The sequence below is a fragment of the Mchenga conophoros genome, linkage group LG7 (assembly GCF_057382185.1).
Source record: "Mchenga conophoros isolate Kocher_MC1m ecotype Shallow Benthic linkage group LG7, M_conophoros_male_GT1.1, whole genome shotgun sequence".
NCBI classification, from domain to species: domain Eukaryota; kingdom Metazoa; phylum Chordata; class Actinopteri; order Cichliformes; family Cichlidae; genus Mchenga; species Mchenga conophoros.
The window spans coordinates 20,481,340-20,503,349 of NC_140532.1; the positions used below are offsets into that span (position 1 = coordinate 20,481,340).

General features: G+C 38.6%; 1 protein-coding gene across 3 annotated transcripts in view; it reads right to left on the reverse strand.

The window, feature by feature from the left end:
- The window catches only part of peak1 (pseudopodium-enriched atypical kinase 1), a 105,460-nt gene that overhangs the window by 65,459 nt on the left and 17,991 nt on the right, over positions 1-22,010 (reverse strand). For all 3 annotated transcript variants that reach the window (XM_085282822.1, XM_085282820.1, XM_085282819.1), the window contains exon 2: positions 21,255-21,353. The gene's annotated coding sequence lies outside the window, so the exon portion shown is untranslated. The remainder of the gene's footprint in view (positions 1-21,254; positions 21,354-22,010) is intronic.

The following is a 22,010-nucleotide window of genomic DNA, read 5'->3' on the forward strand; positions in this document are numbered from 1 at the left end:
ACTCCCTCCCGAAACCCCCGTATGTGCCTATCAGTTTGCAACATTCTTTGCTTTTCCATTCTGCTTTTCTTCTTCAGCTCCATGGATAATAATTATTAACAGGATCAAAGCATATGAAAGGGCTTCTGCATCAGAGAGGTTGAGCTTGGGGAGCTGGGTGACTAAAAGCGATAGCAGCAAAGTACTGAATTGTTTTTGCCACTATATGCAACCCTGAAAGATTTCACTAATACTTGTTTAAGTCAGAAATGGTTTAGATTTTTCTAAGGAAAATCAATTCATACTTGTGCTTAGATTCTCATGATTTGTATTACCACACCATGTCTCATATAAGCTTTCTCAGTTTTTCTGAACTGAGAAAATTATTATATTGCATTACATTTCATATATGCCACTAGTACATCATTTTTGAGGTAATTCAACTCCACACAAGCCACTGTACAGTAGTACTGAAAAGTAGTAAGAGTACTGAAAATTAATTGAAATGAATATTTCACACAAACCACCTGCAACTCAACACCTCAAAGACTAAGGAACTGGTTGTGGACTTCGGGAGGTCCAGAGAAGGTCCACTGCCGGTTCAGATCGAGGGGAAGGAGGTGGAGGTGGTCAACAAGTACAAGTACCTCGGGCTGTGGGTGGACAATAAACTGGACTGGTCATGCAACACAGAGCACCTGTATAAAAAAGCCCAAAGCCGACTGTACTTCCTCAGGAGGCTGAGGTCTTTTAACATCTGCAGGAAGCTCCTGAGGATGTTTTACCAGTCGGTGGTTGCTGGAGTACTTTTCTATGCTGTGGTGTGCTGGGGGAGCAGCACAGCAAAGAAGGACTCATCCAGGCTGGAGAAACTGATCAGGAGGGCTAGCTCTGTGGTCGGCATGAAGCTGGACACTCTGGTGACAGTGGCAGAGAAAAGGACATTAAAGAAACTGATGGACATTATGAACAATGCTGGGCATCCTCTGCACACGGCCATAAACAATCAGAAGAGTCTGTTCAGTGACAGGTTGCTTCTCCCCAAGACAAGAACTAACAGACTTAAAAACTCCTTTGTCCCACACGCCATCAAACTGTTTAACTCCTCTCTGGAGGGGAGAGGGAGGGGAAACAGGAGGACAAAGGAGGGGGGAACAACTAAGCTGTAGTGCCTCTTCACCTCACTGTACAATACCTTGTGCAATACTTTTGTAAATAGTCAACAGTGCAATAGACTCAATACTTGAAATGTGCAATTCACTTGTATTTTTATTTTTTATTCCTATTTATTCTATTTATCCCCTTTGTATATTTTATTTATATTTGTCTCTGTATTATATATATATATATATATATATATATATATATATATATATATATATATATATATATATATATATATATATATATGTGTGTGTGTGTGTGTGTGTGTGTGTGTGTGTGTGTGTGTGTGTGTGTGTGTGTGTGTGTGTGTGTCTATATATATATATATATATATATATATATATATATAACAATTCTGTAACTGTAACTTCGGTCGTTGCTGTGCTTTTTGGAAGTCGAATTTCCCAGAGGAACCCACCCGAGGGATTAATAAAGTTCTATCTTATCTTATCTCACATGGCCATTGGCGACAAAACCCACTGAATCCCTCGTGCTTTAAGGGGGAAGGACAGTGTTAGAAGGCAACGACTACAGATTAGCTCAGATGACACATTTCCCTGAGCAAGAGGAAGGCATCGTGTCATAAAATATTCAAGACGGGGATATTTGATAGCCTAACCTGAGTACAGAACATAAAGCTCTAAGAGTGATTAAATGGTGCAATACCAATCTGTGACCATAAAGTCAGAGTTTAAGTACGCATAAATGGGAAACAGCTTAAAACCCCATTATCTTTCAAGGAAACAATGAGAGCCTATGAGAAAAGGAGGGGGAATCCAAAGGGTACAGAGTAACTTTGAAAAGATTAAGCTAGAGGAGAGATTGTCTCAAAAATATAAATTCAATATTGTCTTAATGCATGCTTAATCATCCAGGTAAGGAAATCCCCAAAAGTTGATTCTGTTCATCTGGACGCAGCGTTTTCAGTGGGAGAAACGTTTCGTCACTCATCCAAGTTCTTCTTCAGTCTCAGCTGACTGCAGGTTTCCCCAACCTTATGAACAGTACCTTGACACAATTACTGAAACTAACACCACTGACGAACAGCATGCTGTGAGGTCAGTTTCTTGATCATTAAATATGCTAATTGTCAGTGCATTGATCAACAACCACTGTTCATTGATCAAGACCATTGGCCATGAGTAGCATTAACAGAGAGATTGGAAATGGCAACACTAACAGCATTATAAGATATTGAAAGATTTAAACTTAGGCCCTCTCTGCAATTCAGAGATGGTCTCTGTACGCTGTTAAGTTCAAGAAGGATTGGCGTGATTTATACATCGGCGAAACCAAACAACCTTGGGTAATCGGATGGCACAACTCAGAAGAGCTAACTCGTCAGGCCAGGACTCTGCAGTCTATTTACACCTACAGGCCAGTGGACAGTCTTTCAATGATGAGGATGTACACATCCTGGACAGGGAGGAACGCTGGTTTGAGCGCGGAGTCAAGGAGGCAATTTACGTGAAAAGGTAAGACAATTTCTGAAGTCTTGGATGAGTGATGAAAAATTTCTCCCACTGAAAACGCTACGTCCAGATGACCAGAATCAACTTTTTGGTAAATTGAATATTAAGCATTTTCTGAAGCTTGTCTCCTCTGTCATATTACCATTGTTTACTGGAATTTGATCAATTATCTGGTTAGAAAAAATCTATACCCTCCTCTCTCACGGAATACAATACAGAATCTGCCAAATGCAATCCAATAAACATGGAAACAGTCTATCATGTCACTGCACATTCTGCAAAACACCCAAAAGTAAGTCTTGAGTGAAGGTTTATTCACATTTTATTTAGTATATTTTTATCTCCATGTCTGGTTATAATTCACTTTCCAAAATAGTGCAGGATAAAACATTTTCCAAATCTGCGAGGTGAAGTCTGTCTGTCTGCTATTCAAGATCTCATCTGTTCTGTGTGGAAAGAAACTTGTGAAGTGTGTTAGAGCTGACTCTCAATCAAAGAGTCAGCTCAACTGCTAGAAACAGAATAGCATTAGAAATGGATATTAGCACTGATCTCCCAATCTGATTTAATATGCATTTAAAAAGTGCAGAATCCGTACAATCCAATGCAATTCAATTACATAAAATAAATGACAATAAATAACAATGTTGCATAAAGTATTTACATGTAGAATCAATTTCTTCCACAGGTGACAACGTTCACTAAACTTCCACAGCCATATATCTTAAAGACAGAAGTAATATCTTTCAATCAAAGACACTCTGATCAGTGACCAGAGCCTTTTTTTTCCCGGTGTATCTCTCAACAGTAATTGCGATATCTGGACCGGCTGTGAGAAAGCGAATCATCTTGGACCAAGACAATTATAGTCAGGTAGTAGATACAAGTCTACCCATCAAGACTGACTCGTGAAAAAACAAACTGAAAAAGTGACGGAGAATTAGGCACCCAGGAAAATGAAAGCAAGTGGCCTGGTCTGATAAAGCACTATGTGGAAGGTGGGTATACATTTGCATAGCTTAGGCTGGGAAAAGATCACATCGTTATTCACTGTGGGGAAAAAGGCAAGTCGGTGACACGCTTAGAAATATATTTTTACCTTAGTTCATGGCATTCATGTGGATTTTACTTTACCGTGCAGGATCTTACATTTTTGGACATCACATACAGTACACTCCTTTTATGGCACCAGCATTACCTGATTGCAGCAGCAACCTCTTTTAGCAAGATAATACACCCCGTCACACCATAAAAACTGTTCACAAAGGGCTGGAGGAGCATGACAAAAAGTGCAAAGTGTTGACTTCACCTTAAAAGTCCCCTGATCATTGACATCTGCGGGATAGGTTTGAATAACAAGTCAAATCCATGCAGAATCCACCTTGCAAACTTCAGGACTTGTAGCATCTGCTGCTAATGACTTGGTACAAGATAATGGACAAAGAGAGACAGAGACGGACCTACAAAATACAAGGATGGTAGGCCTATTGTTGTGACAATAACAGAGGCTTTGAAACCCATGTTATCATCATAGTCATGTGACATTATTCAGTGTTACAAAAAGCCAGCAACATGCTGTCACAAAAAAAACCAGCACATGCTTTGTTGTCTGTACTTGCTGACAAGCCCATACTAAAGATGCACATGCACAGAGTATTGTTATTCACAAAAAACTTCAGAACAGAAAAGTGTAAACGAGCTGTCATTATCTGAAGTCAAACCCTCCTGATTTGTTTAGATCTCCCTCCCACAGAATTTCTCATTTCTGCGCATTAGTAAAACACTTTGTTTTCCTACATGCCGTTACTTTTCAGAGAAATCAGTCACTGGAAATGCATCCTTCTTCTCAACTTCCACAACAAGGGCACATTTCACACTGATACTAACACTCAAAGCAACAACAGTCGGGAGAGGTGAACGAGAGGAAGAGGGGAGGGAGGGATAACAGGAAAGGGGAAGAATAGGTCATGATTGTTAAGTGCAGAATAATGCTCTCTGCAGAGCAGGCTCATGTTGGCTTCCTGCTCTAGCTGATTGCAGCAGGTCTCTGAGGACCTGTGTTAGACCAAATACGTGATAAGAACTTCTGAAGGGCCCACTAAGACAGACAAACACACACATGGAGCAAGAGACTCAAAAAAGGCAGACAGACATAGGGCAGAAAGCTAATCGACATAAAAATTTGAAAAATACAAAGAAATGGCAAACGGAGGAATGAAGAAACGAGGGGGGAATAGTAAAACATAGCACAGTACAGTGCAGACATTTAAGAACAGGAGCCTTGTTTCATATTATTTAGCCTGTATTGCACCATGTGTCTTCTTCAATTTCCTAATTACACATAGTCTTCCCTCTGGAACTTGAGGATGGGTGGCAGTGAACCTCCATAGTTTCATTGCAAGGATTTGTTAGGTACACCTTGCTGCTTCTGAGCTATTTCAGAAGTGTCTTAATTCTTTGCGGCACAGACTCAACAACGTGCTGGAAGCATTCCTCAGAGATTTTGATACCATTTGACACGATAGCATCACACAGTTGCTGCAGATTTCCTGGCTGCACGTCCATCAGGCGAATCTCCCGTTCCACCACATCCTGGATATTTTTTTTTTGTTTTTGACCATTCTCTGTGAACCCTAGAGATAGGTCTGTGGGAAAATCCCAGAAGATCAGCAGTTTCTGAAATACTTAGACCAGCCCGTCTGGAACCAACAATGAAAAAAAAAGAAAACAAAAAAAACCCAAACCTGAAAATGTCCCCTAATTCTCTTTTCTTGCCCATTCTGATGCTCGGTTTAAACTTCAGCAGATCATCTTGACCATGCCTAAATGCACTGAGTTACAGTCATGTGATTGGCTAATTTTTTACTTGAGTTAACAAGCAGTTGAACAGATGTACTGAAAGTGGAACTGTTATATGCGCCATAAAAGACATATTGTCCTAGATGTGCAGATCTTCGGCCTCTATTATAAAACTGGTTGTAGGATCCATATTAAAGTAACACATGGCAAAAAGAAAATGAAATCTGCATCAATAAACTACTCAATGCTAATTTTGTGATGGTTTAGCAAATTGCACCCGGCACACCTGCACAACTGACCGTAAATGCTCAATTCAAACTCCTCAGAAGTGCTGGAGTGCATATTTTCCCAGTAGGAGAAAAGAAAATTCCACTTTAATTCCACCATGCAGTGCATTGGTGTTTCACTTTTAGGTGGCTAGAAAAGGCAGAGTCACCACAACACACCTGTAGCCTCTGAAAAATGCCATGTTCTGTCAAAAGTTCTTCTAAAAACTGCTTCAAATTACAGTGAGAGAAATATTCATATTCACGAAAGTTACCACTAACGACTATTATTTATTACTCTTAAGAAACTGAAACAGATTGACTAACATCACAGTATCAGTTTGTGTTTGATCAAAAATGATTCGGGACATTTAAGTTTCATAACTGGAGAAAGGTAAGCCAGACTTCCCTCATGTCATCATTTGGCCAGACTTCCTCCTCTGAGTGTCTGGAAATGTGGGGTTGAGACAACACTTTCACAATAGTCAAATATTCATCCATCCATTCTCTTCCGCTTATGCTTATCAGGGTCGTGGGGGGTGCTTGAGCCTATCCCAGCTACCACTGGGCAGGAGGGCAGGATGCAGCCTGGACAGGTTGCCAATCTGACGCAGGGCTAACACAGAGACTCAGACAACCATTTGCACTCACATTCACACCTATGGGCAATTTAGAATCACCGGTTCCACAATAGTCAAATAATGAATCACAAAAATAAATGTTTAAGATTAGAGCGGGTCTGCTAAAACAGAGAGGTAATTGTGGAGATGCAAATGTTCCAAAGCACAAACAAACTCAAACTAATCTTGCTGAAAAGTGCCAAGTTTGCAGTGTGAGTTTAATAAATGGAGTAATGCATAATCTCTGCTATCACTCGGAATTCTTCATGCCATAAAAACTCAGTCTGCCTGTGACATTTAAACAGGAATGGATATTTATTCCATAAAAGGGAGAAGGACGACAGCTGAGGTGAAAAGCACTGAGAAGGCGCGTCATTATGTCACTTTCTGAATGCTCATTAAAAAGTCACATGGCTGCCTTCAAGCAGAATACTTCACCCTTATGATGAGCGCTAGAAATGTGATGACTGAGCCCTCACAAGAAGCAGCAAGACATCAAAATCCATCAGTGCTGCTTCCAATGCATAGAAATGAAGTCATTATAAGAGTGAGCAAAGGCAAGCCCTGCTGTGTTTTTATAGCCCTGTGCTGCTCACTTCTATTTTTAGGATGTCAGGCCCAAATTAGCTCTTTGAAGTGTAATTCGTAACGCTCACAAGGTACCAAATAACGAGACAAGTAAGTAGTAGTTATGCTGCTGATCAGCAAGAGCAGGATCATGAATTTGAGCCGTGCTGTAGGCAAACAGAGTAAAAGAAAATCGCATTACATGTGTTTACGTCAAGACGATAGACAGGCTAGCTAAGAACGCTGTCTTCTCATCCATTTTTAGTATTACATTAGTATACAAAGGATAAGCACTTTAAAAATACTGCCTCAGATCATTATATTATCCAACTTATAAGTCTAAAGTTGGATAAGTTGCAAACAACTTATACCACTACCTTTGTTAGAACATTGCTAAAGCCCCTGTATATGCTCATTCTGAGCCTGGAGTGATGCACTCTGATGCTGCTCACACATGAATGCCAGTCTGCAGAGAAAATATTTCAACTCTACCAGCCTTGCATTCCATCAACAGCTGAGCTTGTAAGAAACATGCAGCAACAGGACGCCACAGCCTGAACCACGGATCAGGCGATGAAGGCTTTAAAAGCCAGATCACATTGCAACCTGACAGGTTTTTGGTGGGGGGATTCATAACAACGCCGCCGTGGACTGCGGTAAATTTTTACCCATTTAAAAGTCATGATGAGCTTAAGAGCTGTCATATGACCATAATCGTTTGAAATTGACTCTTTAATAGGTGAGTCACACTTCTAGACGCTGCATTGGCACTTTACTCCTGACAAAAATGTGAGAAAATACAGCAAAGTGCTACAAGCCACAGATACTAAGTCAAATGCGTATCTGCGTGAAGAAAACAAAGCTGGCGAGTGAGCTGCTGCTTCTACATTTAGCACAGAACTGCGACTAATGATCCTTGAACTGAATTAATGAGGAAATTAGGCATGCCCCATGCACCACGATATCTCTCAAATATAAGCCCGCCGCTATTTTTGATGTTAGTTTTCCATTTAGTCTTCCTTGTTAAACCCTCAAAATACTGATCCTTACAGTATGGTGTTCTTGACAAGTTCAACCTGGGCTATCCAAACAGTAGCAGATAAGTAAACGGAGTGGGAGGAGGGGGTATTTCTATTAAACTAGGACAGGGTGAAGAAAAAGTTGGTAAATAGGGGAGGAAAGCTTGTCACAGTCATGCTTATTTACTGTTCTACTAACTAGATGTAATATCACCATCAAAATCAGACTTGCATTAATCTATATCATAGACACAATCTATGACAGTAACATCTGTGTAAGCTACTTGCCTCATCTTCCTTCATGAAAGCACTCTCCATGAATACAACTGCAATCATTCCTGCTCTGCTCTATAGACATAGTTCTGAAATCACTTTCACTTTTTTGTAACGCTTACTCTAGACTATATCTTATTTCACTCAAAGTTATTTATATTTATATCACAGTTATAGTTGTTTTTTTCACCTTGATGGGATACTGAATGAGATATTATATTTCTGGTCAATTTTTTTAACCCTGTCCCACTTTTCTCTTCTAAAATAGTTTCTCCCCTGTATCCCTGCCAAGCTCTAAAATCTAATTTCACTTTGGCCATTTGGCATGAGAAGACAGATTTGGCTCTGTGGGCCTCCTGGCAAGAGGTAACACACACCATTTCTAAAGAAAGGGGACAGGCTATCAATCCATGGAGGGAAAGTTATTACCTTGTGACACACGAAGGAAACAATCATAATATTAGCATTTATGAGGTGTAACAGAGGAATTTACTTCTTTCACAGCAGACGTGGAACCTTCTTTCACGATCAATGAGAATTTGTGATCAATGCAGCAGCTTTTATCACTCTGACAAAAGTTTCATATTCATTTAAATACTTTAGTTTGCCTCTGGCTATTCACTTAAATTGCCAGCGTGGCCTGCAGTTACAAATCTTAACACTGACAGTTAACTTTGCAGAGAGAATCAATGATCTCCAAACTATATGCTTTGTGTAAATCTCTTTAATACAGATTTTTTTGACTGGAAGCATTAATGGTGGAGGTCGACCCTCAGTCAATATTATTTCGATGGCAATCATTATTATGACAACAATCTTTCCATTGGGAGCATTTCAAGTTGCTATACATCAATACAACTGTTATAGCCCATATTTTAATAATATGTATGCATTAAGTCCATAGTAACTACATTAATTGCAAAAAAGTGCAATAAACTACAAAAAAAAATTGAAAATCATTTTTGTTTTTGTTTTTTTACATATATTTCTACTTGGAGAAATTTAAGAGGTTTATCCCTCAAAGCTTTAAAAGCAAAAAATAGTTTACAACAACAGGGGATTTATTTTGAGTGTCTTCATAGTTTTATTTTGGAGATACACCAATTTTTATATACTGCAGGAAAAACAAAAAAACAATCCTATGATGCAAATTTGCAAAGAAAACAGCAGGTGTATCAAAATAAACTATTTCCAGCAGTGCAATTCGAGTTCTAAGCATCCCAGCAACTATTCAGAAAAGTCAAACATGACTTATAAAAACACCAGTATAGGTTTTTAAGGCCTACAAGTAAAAAACTACATTTTTCGCGAAGATGACGTCACTTCCGGTTTCTGGCAGGAAATGGCGGACATTCGATAGTTCGGGCTGACGTCTGTTTCAATGTGGGAAGTGTTACGAACAGCTGATCGGATCGGCAAAGCGTGTTTCTGGAATATTATGTTTTTGTTCCTGCTAGTGCGTTTTATGCAATTTTTGCAAAGCTTTATGTGGAAGGAAACCGTGACCGAGGACAAGCTGATGGCATCAGATGTAAGTACAACTCCTCTGGTTTCATATGCAAAACAAATTATTGCGCTAGCTTATGCGGTTCCGGTTCTACAGGGATTTAAAAATAGTTACGCAAAACAGAGCGTGCTGCTCTGACCGGCTTTAAAGGGTTAACAATAACAATGTATTGAATAATGACTTTAAAAAATAATATAAAATAGTGTGCAAATACTGATAACAGTGCAAATGTTTGCAATATAAGAAATAAATGAAAAATGTAAACATCTATGTTTAGTGAACTTTGCAGTGTTGCTCTGTGGCGCAGCTACGACACCGTAGCAAAGTTTACACACTATGTCTACTTGATCCACGTCTGACTCCGCGAACCCATAATGTTTCCACACCACTGAAGTTTTTTTTACCTCTCTTTTCAACCAACGGCAGTCACTCTCCTCTCCAAATAACTTCTGCTTAGCTTTCCGAGCTTCCCTCGGGTCCTCTTAATTGTTGTGACACGTGTTCGAAACGAGAGGTGCGCTCAATTTGCCACATGGAGCAGCGCAAGAGTAAAGCACAAGGGAGGGGCTAATAATCGGCTCAGTCACTTTTAATGATCGTTGAAAGCCCAGATCGTAATCGTTGGTAGAACCTGGGACCATTTCGTGGCCTTTCCGTTTTTTAATTCCACGCCATTTCCACTGTGTTTAATGGAGTATAGCCAAATTTTCAAACATGTATTTTTTTCCCATTTTATTTTAAAATTTCAGTCTGAGTTTTTTAAATGAGCTTAAATGGCTGAATAAAAGGCATACATCCACTATCGAACCTCGTGGCCGATTTGTGCCCCATTGAAACCCATTATAAACGCTATTTTTCACTGTACAATTATTACCATTAACGTCGTGGCTTAACTTTCACTTTCATTCTGGACTCAGGGCCTTAGAATTGTAATTTTTTATTTGGCCACCGGGTGGCGCCCTTGTTCCACATGTGACGCCTGCTGGAACATACACACCTTCTCCAGCGGCCTGCTCGAGACAGATACCCGGAAAAGGCAGACTAATTTCCCGCGTGCAGCAGCAGCTTGGCCCGCTGCTCGTTCCGGACCATTTTCTGCCCTTAGGATCGTTTGAGGGTGCATTAATTTTTTTTAATCAACAGGAAATGACGTATTTGTTTTCACGTGGTAGCGGAAGTGTGTGCTGCAGACACGGGAACCGAACCATATGCTCCGGCGCTGCGCGAAACACACCCGCGGCAGAGGCACTCCTCCCCGGGGGAGCAGGAGCAGCAGCGCCGCCTGGGGACATTTTCGGCTTCTGCAAAAAAAATTAAAAACGGATCGAAATTAATGTTGGTGCCAATCTTTTGTCCATCTAAAGGCCTAATTATAATAACAATAAAATATTACTTCAAATGTTTTTTTTGGAAAATATTTTATGTTTTATGTTTTTGGGGCAAAAAAAGCAGTGCGCTCATGTGACGAAACCGGGATATAAAGGGTTAAAATCCGCAAAATGTAATTAAAACTTGACATGAATATTTCAAGGAGAAGTAGGTCTAAAAGATTGGCTAATTTAAAGTGGAATAAAATATTAATATATAAATTTTTTATAGCACTTTTTGGGCGTGGTCGATAGTGTGCATTTTATGAAATGCGCTCCTGGAAAAAAAATAAAAGGCGATCGAAATGACTGTTGGTGCCAATCTTTAGTCCATCTAAAGGCCTAATTATAATAACAAACAAATATTACTTCAAATGTTTTTTTTGGAAAATATTTAGTTTTTTTGTTTTTTGGGGCTAAAAAAACAGGGCGCTCATGTAATAAAACTGGGATTTAAAGGGTTAAAACAATGAAAATATAATTAAAACTTGACATGGATATTTTAAGCAGAAGTAGTTTTAAAAGATTGACTAATTTAAAGTAGAAAAAAATATTGATATATAACATTTTTAGAGCACTTTTGGGGCGGGACCATTTTTGGTCCCGAGGTTCACGAAAGGATGGGATTTTGAGGTTCTACCAAAGGTTAAAATTCGATAAATTGAGCAGCCCTACTACCTACCAAAGAATCTTGCAGACCATGGGAATAAGTATTCCCTGATGGCTGTGGACAATGGACCCTGCCACACAGCAAAAACTATTCATTAGTGGTTTGAGAACCACAACAAGAACTTTGAGGTGTTGACTTGGCCCCCAAATTCCCCAGATCTCAATCCAATCGAGCATCTGTGGGATGTGCTGGACAAACAAGTCTCATTCATGGAGGCCCCACCTCACAACTTAAAGGATCTATTGCTAAACTCTTGGTGCCTAGCATACAGCAACGTGTTACGGCTGTTTTGGCCGCAAAAAGGCGGACCAACACACTATTGAACCACATTATTGAGGGATGATTATGTTATCTGGGTAAAACAGGTGTCTTAAAACAAAAAAATCAAAAGAAAAAAAAATGGTACAGACGCAAAATATGTAGACTTGTAAAAAAAAAAAAAAAAAATCAATTTGGCTAATCCTCCTGTCTCAATCATCTTTCATTGTTTCCCAGTGACACAGCTTGACTGCTAACATCTTGATGACTACATTACCCATCTGGTCCCTGTCTTTGTCAGCGACACTCATTTTTCACAGCTGTCCCTCTTTATTATACAAATAACTGGCCATGTCGTAATTGCTTAATCTAAATGGCTGTATTAAACTAGGATTGATGAACAGAATTTACCTGATGTGATATTCTTTTATCAGTTCTTCCACCCAAGCTAATCACTCTACGTATTCCATTAGCTTGCTTTAAAAACTGCCTCTAGCTTATTGAATTACTAATGCATTGCAGTACATCCAATTAATATTCAGAACAGCTCCTCAATGACTGCATTACTCCACGCAGAGCTGAAATTTCAATCTAAATGAAACTACAGTGAATAAATGCCTATTGAATCTCTGCAACAGTCTGCTACTTTTATTGACAAACAATATGAGTAGTAATTAAATTATACAGTGAACAGTGTGACAGAAAAAAAATTATACTGAGGCAAAATTTACATTTCAACCCATACACACATAAAGGTACTGTCAGTTTTTTCTTTTTTGAGCATGAAGAGAGAAAAATTGTCTCCCAATACACTGAAGCATTCTCATAAACAAAAGATTTAAATGATTAAAAGTACTTGGGAGCTGGTGCTGGTCTGTGGAAGCTGCCATGTTGCCTAGCCATCTTGAATACATCAGCTTAGATGGACATTGCCGCCAAATCCCAATTTTTTGTACAGTATGTGGAATTACCCATGAAACACATTTACAGAGAAAAGCTGCACTTTAACATAAATGTGTCTCTAATGTTTAAATCAGCTTAAGACCAGCTTTTGTACACTATGTAAAAGCTATGTGAGGTTGATTCTGAAGTCAGGACATATGCAAAAAGTCATGTACAGAGAAAGGCATTCACCCCCCACTTTCAATTTTCACAGAGCTGTCATGTAATCACAGCTGAAAAAACATACGACAGAGGATGGGATCACTAGGATCTGGCTGCCTGCAGGGCAACTACAGCAACACAAGCAAATATAGAGAAAGTCCTGTTTCTTCACTCTCGGCACTGCCCATGACAATAACGGTCAGAAGTTACAGCCGCTGATATGAACCAGTATTTTAGTCTTTATAGTCTGAAAAGAAATGCCTATAAAGTGTGAGTGAGCTTGCCTCTTCCTTTTTCTGAAAATCCATGCAAGCGCTCGTTTGCCAGGTTTACGTCTTATAGACCAATTTAGCAAAGCCGCTAGCATCTCAGAACAATGTTCCCGGAAAACAAGATTATATGCTTTTAGCAATTTAACTTGATTGCATAACTCTTGGTTGTCAAACTTTGTGTGCCATAACATGCGTTTAGGTCCCACTTAGAGAAATACTGTGTTACTAATAGCTGCTAAATCCCTTCAGACCTGACAGGATGATAGAACACCCTTGAAGGCAGTGCTGTAGCCATAACCTTGCACATCAATCCCAGTACAGAGTAAATATCAATCATGTGTAAGTTTACATGTGCACACCAGTCCTATGGTAAAATTACGATTCTGTTAACATGTCTTTGAATAATAGCTGGGGGAAATAATTTGAAAAGTGCATGCTGAAAAATTCAAAAGGCAAACTTTTAAAGTTCTTCTGCACTGCATGCTTCAAAGTTTGCTTTTATTGGCAGTCTTTCTAAACTTTGCCAAAGGCAAATAAAATGTGTGAGTCTCAAAGGCCCAGGAGTAAGAAAGAGATGTTAGCTTGAATCCAACAGATTTAACACTTGGGCAGGTTGCACAGCAAGAACACATCTAAAGTGTTGAAAACAAGGTTAAGCAGGCTTTTACAAAATGTCAAAATGCCCTCATGTTGAAAGTCTGAATGTGTTAAAATCTCTACAAATTTCAAGTAGTGTAGTGCAGTGTTTTTTGATTAATACCACCTTATATAGTCATACAATGAAATGCTGCTCAGGTACACTCAAAGGTATGTTTTAGTTTATAAGCAGTAAGACTCCAAGAAAAATTCAATGCTGGTATTTGATAGGAAGGGATTTTGAGAACAGTGATTATTTTATCTTTTTCTACTTTACGTTTGGTATGAACTTGTCAGTCCAGAGTACAGTTTCCCCATCTTTAAAACACAAACCAGAGAAAGAGGACAAACAGCTGAAACCTCAGCCTACGTAAAAAGCCATGTGAGACAAGCTTGACTAAACAGTGAAACAATAGGTGGCCAGACTAAAGCCTTCAAACAGATCAAGTTAAATGTCTTTGGGTAGATTAGAGGATAATAAATCTGAAATATAGATGCCATAACAACACGTGCAGTAACTAGATATGTATTCAATAGTCAGGGGCTTCCTTAGTTTAAAGCAATTTTCATGGCAGATGAGTTTTCAATGTTAATTCTAATAATTTGAATGTTACTTTGTGAGTATATTTTATCCGACCCTGTAAACATGATCAATAAATCTAACCACACAGCTTGTTGTAATAATTAGAGAAATAAGCTGTCAACTGGAGAGTTGGCATTTGAAGTCCCTTAACTGTGAGTATAAAAACAAGTCACGCGTAGAGCTGAGGTTTTCTAGCTGACCCTGTACTTTGGCTTTTCAGAGTTTCCAGCAGAAATGTTGGAGCCATGCAATGAGGTGGTCATACTGTGTGGCACAGATGGAATAACAGAACGAACACTGTCCAGTTCCCGCTACTTCAGCTGATGGTGATAGTGCAGCAAGGCGACAGTTTATAAGATGAGTTTACTTTCCAATGCCAACATAAAATGAAAACATGACTGTTAATGAATATGAATGTTGAATAAAAAGTTTTTGCTTGGGGTAATTGGTGAATATTGGCAGACCAAAAATAAGATTCACTACATTTAAAATAGCATTAATTATACGCCAGATTATTTTTTTTCTTACATTTTTATTCTACATTTCCGAGCTGTTTTTATGTCTGCAAAATGGTTCACAGGGACAATAAGCTAATGACACATTCCTTGATATTACCAAAAAACTCATATTGCCAGTACTTAGGTGGATCAGCTTGCTTACTGATGGATTTATTAATCACTTTCTTTGGTTTACTTTCAGGTGCAAAAATTAGCATGTAATACAAACAGAAACGCAGAGTAGCCAAAATAACATTATCTTTGTGGGTATACCCTACTGCCTCTTTATGCATTAGCATAACTTACTCTTTCCATTAAAAAGACGCATAAAAGGTCACGCGTCAGTCTTTAAACTGCTTTGATTCCACCTACTCTTTGATTTTACATCGTGGCAGCCAAACATTTGACAGCAACCTATTTACTGGTTAAGATGTGGACAAATCAATGTATCTGGGAAAAAATGTGACTTGTTAAGGGTAAACTAATAACAGTGTGGCTCATAGAAATGAAACAAGTTTATTTATGATATCTAAAAAAAAAAAACGTGATTAGTAGTTTCATTGTGTCTGCACATGATCCAGGTTTGAAATCCTGAGTGAATCATGCTATTCAGTTGGTTTCATATTCATCAAGGTTTAGCACCTAATATGTTCATTTTTTACTTGTGTGTACTAAACTATTCTACTACAGAATATCTAAGAAAAGACATGTTTGATTGTGAAACGGTTAAGAGATCAAGTAACACTTTCTGCAGACAAAGAAAAGTGGGGAGCAGACTAAGAACCCAAAACAAGCATTGAAGCAATGAGATACAAGTCTTCACTTCTGGCCAAACTGGCCACTTCTAAACTGATGTAGAGATTGATTCAGAAATTGGACTGAATTTGCAAGTAGAACTTAGAGGATATTAATGAGCACCAGTATCTGGACAGAGCAAAGTTAAGATCACTAGATAATAATTATTTAAGTTTTTCATTGATGAAAGGGAATGTGATTCAGTGTGTGGGAAAATCTGTTTAAGATCTTGGCAACCTTGACTAAGAACTGCGGAGAGTCGTGGCAGGCCGTGAGGAATGATGACCTGTTCTCATGCAATGGCACATTCCTGCCATAACTAAGCTGGAACAGGCCTGGGATAACTATAGCAGGCAGCTTGGAGTAACAGCTTAGTGGAATTTATGGGAACCTACCACCCACTCCTCTTTGACCAGCCCAGTCCATCTAAATGAATCAAAGTGTCACTGGGACTCAAAGGTTCAAAAGCCAATCTGACGTCATTTCAAGGTGAGGAAGAAAGATTTCACAACACGTGGCAAGTTTACTTGGAATGCCAATTAATGGACTGATTTATTAGCTGAGAGATTACTATGTTTTGTGCTTTATTACTGTATGAATTTAACTCCGGTAGACAATTTCAAGATCCCAATAACTACTAAAAAAACAAAAAAAACAAAACCCAAACCCCCAAAAAACAAGCAAAAAAAAGACAATAATGAGTGACTCAAAAGAAAAAGAAAAAAAAGGTTTGGGGTTTGGTTATCCCTTTGTTATCAGTTTTTACAGATTATTGATAATGATGACATAAACTCGACAATGAAATTGTTTGACAAAAAATTTGATCCCACTGTACAATGGACAATACTGTTATAATGTTTTAATATAAATGTGAAACAGCTTTTAACTTTGAGTATGTGATTTATTTCTTACTCAAATGTGCAAACAAATGGAGTTAAAACACTGTGTGGTAGAATTATATCTTCATTTTCAAGTTTACTTTACATTCTTAATATTGACCCTCAAAGACTTTCATACTCACTTAATAATAGATAAAGAAATGGAGTAGAGAGCTGACCCACAGATCATTTAATATTGATGTTTCAGACATCTGTGAATCCCTTTGTGAAATTCATTCGTGCTCGCTTTGTTCACTGATGGGAACTCCAACAGCTGCCTGCTTCCAAGGTCTACTTAGTGAGGTAGAGTGAGGGACTGAAAGAGAGGCAGGGAGGAGTGTGATGGGAATAAATGTTCTAGAGGCCTATTAATTTATTGATCTCTGTTGACCTCGACTCCAGTGACATGGTGGACTTAAAGGACAGAATAGCTTTAGCTCCTTCGCCTCTGCTTCCTCAATACATTTCCTGGAAGTTAGATCATTTGGTGGCTTAATGGATTTAAACCTTATGAAGGAAGACCTAATGGGAAAACTTGACATTGTTTACTTTGAAAGATGGTGGAAGGGCACTTTAGTGAATATTGTTGAGTGGTAAGTCCAGAGTAAAAAAAAAGTGCAGAATACATTCTAATCCATTTATCAAGAAACCTCAGTGCGGAAATGCAACAATCAATAAGGTGAGCAACTTGAGAGCTTCAGCCACTGGATCTATACATGTGTACTCCAAGCCAATGTAGATTTACTTTCAGAGAGCTCAGAAACTCCTCAGGGACTCAAAACGACACTTGGCCTCTGTTCACTACAGGATAATCGAACATTCAAAAGTGTTAGCATGAACCCAAATCTTTTTTTTTTTTTCAGGTCAGCACTGATACCAGTCATGTCTTCAGATGGAGATACTGTATGCAATTTCATAAGCATTATGCAACAGACAGAGCTAAAATTAATCGCACATAGTTAATTGACTTTCCAACTAAAAACGGGATCTAACTTCTTTTAATTTGTAGCTGTCTTATTTATATATTTGCTTGATTTGGGTTTACAATTTGTTTCTTAAAGCTTTAATGTCTTCTTAATTAACTAATTTTTAACTGCTGCCAGGATAGGCATAAAAACAAAATACCTAACCTCTGCATAGCAGGTCTTGTTGTGGGAAAACTAAAGAATTTCAAAGATTACATCTATGGAGGGTTTGTATCGAGATGCCATTACAAAATCTGTATTTTAATTCACCTGTGTTCACAGCTTCTGAGACCATACTTTATACTTGTGTATACTTGTTTTCATTTCTTTAAACTTTTAAACTTTAAAAAGTTGAACATTTTTATATTTTTCATGCCCAGTTCCTACTACTAAGCACGCTTTATTAATTGGAAATTAACATTATCTCCAGCAGCTCTGCTAACGCTCAGAGAATAACGAATCTGTAGAACCCCAGATAAATCATGTTAGCGTGCAATTTCCAGTTAACTCCTCTGCTTTAGCTAGACTAGACTTTAGCTAGACTCTTTGGGGAACTAACAAAACTTCACAAGGAATATTATAGCTATAGCTTTTTTTAAATTGTACTTGTGGCACACACAAACCTCTTGGAGATGTGAAATTGAGGCAAGTAAGCCAGCAGGATGGAGTCAAAGTCAGATTGAGGGTGTTGCAGTTGATTTTTCACTAAATGTTGAAGTTCTGAATCTACAAGAGTATACCTTGTACCTGACTATTTTCAAAGGAATGTTGTTGTTTTTTTTTTTAATTTGTTGTATTACTTAACACTGTCCTATGAATTGTTCAAGCATAAAAAAGGCATTTATCTCAATAAATGAACCAGTGTTGTGTCTACACATAAGAGACAACTGAGTAAAGAACCAGTTGTCTCCTTAGGCGCCTTATTACTAGCAGCCTGTTGCAAAAAACACATTTACCCCCCCATCTTTAGTTGAATGCATTAAAAATATAAAAGATAAATTTGTTTGACAGAAATAGCACCGACAAGGTGATCCTTGTTGAGCTATTAGCCAAAAATGTTGAATTGTGTGGAGTGTGTCCTTAAAAATATGAACAAAAAGAAGTGAGAGGCCTAAAAAGCCATTTACAGCAGATGCAGACCTAACACAGACCTGAGAGATACATCTCATTCTATAGTGTATTTCCATGCATGTTTGCGCATCTTTCAATAAATCACTGCTTCTATTTTTCCCAGCAAAATGACCAAGTGGTGATTCAGACATGCATAAATGCATAATTCCTATCTCTACTATAAAGTTGCAATATCCAGCAGACTTATCTGTTGCTACATATTCATGGATAATCATTATCGTACACAACCCCCCATTTTCCTCAAAAACTACTAATGAAGTTCTCCACAGGAAGTCCAGTGTGTGTCCCTCATTTAGATACTTCAATCAGATTAATGGCCACATTATCAGTGAATCAGCGTTTAGAAGACAATTATGTAAAATCCAAGCCTCTCAACTTTCCCCTCCCTAAAGATTCTCTGATCCTCTGTAAGACTAGATGATTTGGGATCTACTGATGAGATCCTGAGTCGTGACTAGCCTAGACAGAGACAAAGGACTGTCAAGACATTTCAAAATGCACACTAATCTTCTACCAAAAAAAAAAAAAAAAAAAAATCTAAATTCAAAACAAATGTAGAATTTTGCTAAGGCATCCATTAAGACCAGGCACTATGACATTTTAGATTCATTTACTATAACAGCTGAAGAAAAACTACCCTGATTTTCTAAAATCTGCCACCATTAAACAATGAAACACTCTGTTTAAAAAATAAAGGTGCAAAGAGAAAACTGAACTGCTGTTGCAGTTAACGGAAGAATTTATGTTTGTAAGACACACCAGACAATTTGTATCAAATCACAAAGCTCAGAAACAAAGGACATGGAAAAATATATATGGCTAATGTGGAAATCCAAAACAGAAATAACAAGTAAGAGCCTTATTATGACAACACAACAATAGTCCAAGTTGTCAAAGTAGAGATGGCAATAGGTACCAAAGAACAAAAACACAATGTCCAAAAATAGCTGCCAGAGCTTTGTTGATGATGTGAAGCTACAATTTTGAAATACCAACACTCATGAAGTCATGAAGTCAGGAAGGATGAAATCACTTCCCAGAAAAAGGAAAATGAGCCAATGCTGAAAGGAATGGCTGTATATCAATTGAATAACTTGGACACAGCTTGAATTAAACGCCAAGGGAGACAATCTTTAACACATAGGTCAACTACTAATAAAAATTTTCCAAAACTTCTTGAACTTGAAAACTTCCTCACCGTCACACTCAAAATAACATTGATTTTCAGTGTAGCCCTGGGAATCGGTGGGGAAAAAAAAGAAATATGCCCGGACATGTTCTTGACCTCTTCCCTTGGTCATGTGTACAATCACAGTGTGATGCATGCCGGGCCTCTCAGTAAGACTTGGGATGGGCGTGTTTCACTCAAATACAGCTGTGTTGTGGATAGACTTACACTAAGCTACACATAAACACACCCATACTCATAGGAGCCGAGTTACCAGGGTCAGAATGTTACACAGTTTGAAAAATTTGTGTTTTATGTGGCACTTCTGTGTCAGCATGAGAATACTGGCCACAGAAGAGAAGTTTTATGGTGGGGCCACACACACAAAGACACTATTAAACATCAGCCCAGGCACTGAGCGCAAAAACTGAAGCACACAATATGGCGTACCTGTTTGAGCACGTCTAACCCCACTTATAATGAACCACGTTTGCTCGAGATCAGGGATGTCAAACCCATTGGATATTGTGGGCTACACACGGTCTACTTTGATCTTAAGTGGGTCGGACCAGTGAAACTCCCCTTTCTGTCAGGGTAAGGAAGTTTAACTACACATTTAATCCGTGAGATATCCTAATATAAGCAAAAGAGTTACAGTTTCAACATTATGTCTCAGTTTTTGAACATGATAAAGAAATGCTGTTGTAGTAAATGAAAGAAATCTGTTAGCACGACTACAGAGAAAAGTCCTGGCATGCTTTTGCCCAGACTGTCCTTCAACTGTAAAACAGGTTTTGTTTTTATTTTCCCAAAGCCACCCGGTGGGCTGGATTGGTGTCTGTTTCAGGCCAATTCTGGCCCTGAGGCCTTATGTTTGACCCCCCTGCTCTAGATACAGTGTTGAGTCAGAGCTATCAGAAAGATTATTACATCAATACAACTCTCTCCAGGTGGGCTGGAGATGCTAATTCTAAGTCAATAAGGAATTCTTACCAGACTTGGTGATATTTAAGCTCTACTCTTGCTACTTTGATCTGCTACAATTTATTTGTACAGCCCAACATAATGCATGTATAAATGGTATTTACTTGCCAGGATCAGCAATATTTTCCAACCCCCCAAAATGGACACTTCAGTAGAAGAGTACAGAGTGTCCAAGAAAAAAGACTAAAACAAACTGAAAACGCAGTTCCAATATAATCAATAATGGAGTCCAGCAGATGACAGTAAGTAAAAAAAAACAACAACTTAAGACTTAGCTTACCTGCCCAGCTATGTGGCTCCGCGTGGGCTGAAGTATTCTGAGGCTGACAAAAGCAGTGGTGTTTCAGAAAAAGGCAAAGGTCGTCTGGAAGCAATTTTCCTGCACAAAGGAAAAGCAAGAGAAAAGAAGACAGGTGTCAGCTTAATGTCATCATCACGCAGCCCAGTAAGCTCCTTTGACAAGTCAGATCCTGTATATAGGCTCGTGAAATTGATTTCTGTTTCAAAATGACAAAAAACTAAGGGGAAAAAAAACACAAGTTGAGAACAAAAACTTTATTTTGATAAAGTCTGAGTTCCACTAGAAAGAAACGACAATTGTGCAGTTTGAAAAGTTTGGAAATCAAGAGTTCACAGATAATTTTTTCTCTTCAAGAGACCGGTACGGCGCTGAGCGACGGCACGGTTAATAATGCTGGGGGAGGGAACGCGGAGCGCGAGCTGCTTCATCATCTTAACTACAGATAAAACTAACCTAAAAAATCTCTTAAGAGGAGGCAGGACTCTCGCCGCTATCCTGCTTTTTCACTAAAAGCACCAACACACAGTCTAAGGCAAGAAATAAAGAAGTGCTCTACTCAACAAGGGCAAATATAATTAATAACAGCAATAGTAGGAGCAATCAGACATAGTAATAAAATATCTTCTTTGTGCTTTGTGGTCAGTGCCTGTCCACAAAGCACCAAGCTTGGAATGAGGCTGGCAAAACACCGCTCCCTCTTGGTGTGTCATAATCTCCATACGCATTCATATCAAC